Source organism: Cupressus sempervirens, chromosome 9, assembly GCF_028749045.1.
Source record: "Cupressus sempervirens isolate cs-2001-9-10 chromosome 9, ASM2874904v1, whole genome shotgun sequence".
Classification (NCBI taxonomy): domain Eukaryota; kingdom Viridiplantae; phylum Streptophyta; class Pinopsida; order Cupressales; family Cupressaceae; genus Cupressus; species Cupressus sempervirens.
Genome location: NC_143126.1, coordinates 217,799,019 through 217,804,840, shown reverse-complemented (window position 1 = coordinate 217,804,840; position 5,822 = coordinate 217,799,019). Strand labels below are relative to the sequence as shown.

The 5,822-nt window shown below is 31.1% G+C and overlaps 1 pseudogene; it reads left to right on the top strand.

Annotated features, from left to right (window-relative positions):
- The first annotated feature begins 4,122 nt into the window (after nt 1-4,122).
- LOC149538288 (callose synthase 11 pseudogene) lies at nt 4,123-5,128 on the top strand (annotated as a pseudogene).
- Nucleotides 5,129-5,822: the final 694 nt, after the last annotated feature.

Here is a 5,822-nt window from a genome sequence, read left to right as displayed (position 1 = left end):
TTGATAGGTTATCAATTGATCCACTTATATGGTTTACATTTTGAGTTTCCATTGAAAATGTTTGACAAGTTATTTATATGAAATTTCTCGTGGAAGAATTGATTTCCTAAACATCATGAATTCTACAACTTTCACTAGTTTGGTGGGGAAGGAAGAAGATGTCAAAATTTTGAATGAAGCTTGATTAGGCACTTCCTTCATTGTTTGACTAGAAGACTTACTTGGGATTAAAACTTTGGCTCTTTTGAGTGATATTGCTAAGTGGTAGAAATCTACAACTTTTCTTACCACATAAATTATTTGGCAAGGGTTTCATCAAATCAATTTGTCTAAGGGAATCTTTGTACTACTAATATGATATCTTTTTTTTTAAAGAAAAGTATAGAAGGAATTATCCTTACTCCACATCATGTAGATCCATCAAAGAAAGGCCACAAATATGTGATGCTTAAGCATCTTGGAGGAGACATATTGACTACTATTTAAGAAATCTACCTTCCTTAATAACACTTTCATAATAACTGGAAGCTTCAAGATAACAATGTCATATTTCTTTTTTCTAGTGAACATTTTTGTTTAAGCTATTTGTAAGTGTGAAGTCAATATTGACATGTCAGGTGTCTGAGTCATTAATTCTATAGTTTTTAATATTTTGTTGAGAAAAAGTTTCATATGATAGAGTGCTATAACTATTAAAGATTGTATAGCTATGTGTTGAGAAATTTCATGTGTGTGTGTGTGTGTGTGTGTGTGTGTGTGTGTGAGAGAGAGAGAGAGAGAGAGAGAGAGAGAGAGAGAGAGAGAGAGAGAGAGAGAGAGAGAGAGAGAGAGAGAGAGAGAGAGAGAGAGAGAGAGAGAGAGAGCTAATTATCTTATAGGCTATACAAATTCAATATATACAATCATCTTATAGGCTATATAAATTCCATATTTGTGTATATATTATTTTAATAGAAGGTGAAAAGATGAAATTAGTAGATGAATTGGGTCACAAATAGCATGTTTTTTCTCCCTTTTTGTGATAGCAACAATGTTATTTATTAGGATTTCAAGTAAAATATTATTTTTTGTGAAGTCTAATGAACCACCCTTTTAGATTTCTCATTATTTTCCTTTGATTTATTTGATTTGTGAAGACTAAGGGAATCTTTACACTACTAATCTGATAACCTATTCATTAAAAGAACAAAAAAAACATTTACAAAATTGGGGCCGACTGAATTGGAAAATGGCAATTCATACATATACCCTTACATCTTTGCTTCTAGTGAGTTGTGAAAAGATAATTTACAATTATGGAGAGGAGACATAGTTTGTATTGAAAATATAAACATTTATGAAGGAGACCAACAACTTAGATATATCACATGCATTAAATATTCTTCCCAATCTGACTATTGTTTCTTCTTCTCTGCTAACCCTTTTAGTCATCACTTTGAAATGTAGTTCAGAGTCTTCACATTCAAAAAAAATTGATTTTTAGTGGGTTCATTTGAAATCATTCAATCAATCATTTAAATAATTTGATTAAAGTACCTTCTCAACATCATATCCACACTGACCTACCAAACAACAAAAATAATTGTTTTTCCTTCTTTTGCTTACATTCAAAATGACATTATGTAGATGATCTTATACAAAATATAAATTAAGGTAGTCCAAAGGATAAGGTATAATATCAAACTGGAAAATATGTGCCTATAAATAGACCTAAGCTTAACCTCTTAATCATTTGTAATTTCATAAATCTACAACAAAATATAGACAATAGTGATTGGAACCAGATAACTCATAAAATCTAGCATGGAAAATAAAAATTTAATAGAGATACAAAGGGGAACATTCATTCAAATAGGTTATTGTTCACAGGCTTGGACTTGGAGAGGAATCAATAAGACCAAAATTTTCAACTTGGTAACAGAGAAAGTACTAAAAATTAAGATATCTTAAAGAAACATATTTTTTGTCAAATTTAACTACAAAATGTATTTAATTAGAAATTAACACATCAATACAGAAAATGCATAGTTTTATAGCACCAACAACATGTAACAAATGCATCTTAACCTACATTTACCTTAGAGTTAAACTTATGATTACTCACCCAACACTAAAAATTGCGAGTACTTGACAACTTAGAGAGTACTCACATAGTTAGCAAACTGTGAAATAGCTAAAGAGGTTCATTTACAACTTTCTACCCTTGTAGTAGTGATAATCTCATGTACCATCTAAACATTGGATACAAAAAAAATAAAGTTTCTTTATGATAAGAAGATACACTTACTATTAAGTAATGTTTTTCCACCTTCTGCAATTTATAAAAATACTTAAAACTGTGTGTCTTTAAATGTAAGTGATACTCCACATTAGTAGAGGTGTGTTTTTTTAAATGAACATGGAGAAAGATAAGGATTATAGTATTGTGACAATCCACAACAAAGTTACCTTCATGTATGAGGAATTGCATGATATGGTTAGATGTGGGGATGGAAATAGAAAGTAGGGCAACTCCAATGTAACTTCTACAACCAAATTAAATGGCATGTTACATTGTTAACTTATGTGCACATTCAAATAGGTCCTACAAACCAATTTTGTCTCTAAATAGTGTAATATGACACCCCTTTGAATGACTTAGTTTATTAAAAAAATTCCCTCTTATACCTTCATTGTCCGAATCTCAAATATATTGACTATATATCTAACTGATGCTCATATTTTGAGTAATTTCTTACATACAATGATCAATCAACACTAGGTGATATATTTATAATCTAGCATAACTAGAAATTATTTCATTCCATAATGTTTAATTTATCTCATTCACCTTACTAAGAAAACATTTTCTTCTACATAGTATATACAACCACATCCATGTCTTTTATTTGAAAAGAATGTAGATAAAGATTAAAAACCCAAAACTATCCTTAGTAGTATGCTCCATTTGATCTAGAAATTCTTCAGTAAATGAACTGATCATTTCAACTGAGAAGAGTTTTCAATTCCTGTGTACCTTGAAATGATATTCTCAACTCCTAGTATTTTTAATTCTTTACACATCACTCCCCAACATCACATGTCATATTAGGAAATCAACATGCTACAACACTCTCAATATGAATGTTAGCCACTATGCATTTGCAATTGGCAAGGCATAAAACTATCACAAAATCACACTATGTCTCACAATAATGTTGCTGTTGTCACAACTTTGTAGATAAAAAGCACTCCCTAAACTCTTGCCTATGGCCTATCTCAAATGTCCAAAGGTTCTAAACACTACAAAAACCTTTGATTGATTCTATCATGAATATCTCCCATTTCCAAAGATCATAAACCAATCTCTATGTTGCACCCAAGGTCTCCACAACACTCAACAAAACCACTTCTTCAGATATTTTCCATCAACAATGATGCTTCCATTGCCCGACCATAATGGTGTTTTCAAAGAAAGCTTGAACCTGATATTACTATTTATTACACATGTACACTAGCCATTATATTTTGACTTCATCCACATGATACTCTCACCATATTATATTTTCACAACATTGTTCAAACAATATAAACCTACAGTAACAGTCTTCCTCCTTGAATCTTATTGCAAATCCAGTTGCAACCCAATTACCAAAATTAGAGTACACACCATATCAACTCATAACTTTCCAACTATTAAAACTCACCCACCAAAGCCTAAGGGAAATCTTGAATACAATAACACCAAATCTCTTGGAATTTGATGGTAAAAACACATTCACTTATGTTCCGCAATTCCTTCAATTATTTAATTTAGAGATTCAATACCAAGTTTATGATTCCCACAAGAAAATTGACAAACACTAAATTATTACGAGAGTATCTCCCTACTATGAAGATAATGTCACGTGGAGAAGTCTTTATTCTCTAAAAGCTAAACTAGTTTGCAAATTTGCAAAAATTATTAAACAATTTTGTATTTCAAATCTACACCTTACTAAAAACTTCCCACTCGTTTTACCTAGTCTCCAAATATAATTGTTAAGAAATTCTTTTATTTCCTTTAGTTTTAAATTCCTTAGCTGATATGAGATAGAACAAAATAAGTGTAAGAGAAATATTTATATTTTAATAAATGCTAGCATGGGGCAACTTAGCACTTAATCAAAAAATTATAACATTGGTCTTATTTATTAGGGAGGGAAATTACAGATACTAAAGTTTATGATAATAATCATCAGACATAACACTATATTTTTCAACAACTAAATGCCTTGATATTCTTTACTTTTTCATTGAGCCTAGAATTATATGAATTTGAAATAGATTAATCATGTATGAGAAATTAACTACCCCTAATACATGTATGTACACAAGAAATGATATTAAAATAATATTTGTAACATTTTAGATGTGTTCTATGCTCTTGGAGGTCTAGAATTGCAACTAACATGTTGTTAGCCTCTATGAATTTGATGATTTTATGAATTCGATATGGTATAGGGGGGGATCTTAACTAAGTCAAATCAAAGTTGGTAAGTCTGGTGGAATGAGGAAAATGACTATTTATGAACAATAGAACTATGGGGAATGGTTGTAGAGATCATCCTAGATATTCATTTTTCCTTTTCCTAGTACGACATTGTTTATTAGTTGGGTATTGTTGAGGGAAGAAAAAGTATACTTCTATACCTTATTTAATGGATTTATGTGGTTGTGTCCATTGTGATTTATGTGGTTATTTCATATGCTTGTGATAAGTACGCAAAAAAAAAAATACTACCATGCAATACAAGCCTTGGTTGTTGGTTTAACAATTTTAGTAGTGGCCATTTTGCTATAGTTAACCAATTTCAAATAATTTGTTCATGAGTACCCTATCATTCATACCAATTTGCTGGGGTCTAATCTTAATTTCTCAAGTGTTCAAGCCCTTCCTACAATCCTCTATAGTTTGGTATACAGTTGTTGTAGTGGCACAATTATATGAAATTACATTTGGCATCATTGTTATGATTCCAATGGCTATACTTTTTGGTTGCCTAGCTTTCAGTCAATGCAAACTCATATATTATTCGATGAAGTATTCAACATGGGACTTTAGATATCCTGTATCCTTGCTAACAAGAGGTCTAATCCAGGATACTAGCATAGGTTAGGTCAAAATTTTAGCAATTGTAGACATTTTCTTGAATAGACTTATGAATCCAATCCATCAATTTTTATTACTTAGAAAGATTTCCATTATCAGATCTATTATATCTTCTCATGACCAGTTAAATGGCTTTTAATATTAAGAATATAGAAAGTCAATGCTCTTTTAATGTCTGCATTTATAAATTTATACGATTTTTCACATTAAAGGTGTAACTAAATTCAGGGATGTATGGGTGAGAATATTTCCCCAGGGGTTATTTAGGTGCCCAATACCCAACATGTTATGGGAACATGTGATGCATTAGAAGTGCCCCTAATTCCTTTTTCTATTCTAGTTGCATTGGGGAAAACCCACTTAGATGGCTAGAAACATATGGGGATATTAGTGACATTCCACAAGTGTCCCTAAATAGAAAAACATTGAAAAAAATCCATTATTGGGATAGTAGAAACATTGAAAAAGGTCCTGTGATGGTAGGAACATTGAAATAAATAGTCTTTGCATTCTAAGTAATTTATCCAAGTAGGAAAAAAGGCTTTTGCTACTACCGCCAAAAATTTGCTTGTTATGCTTAGCCTTCACAATTTGAGTATGTTATCTAAACAATAGAATGGGCTATATGTACCCAGATGACCTCTAGAATTTGTGGCTATCCAAAAACAACTCAATCACATACACAAGACAC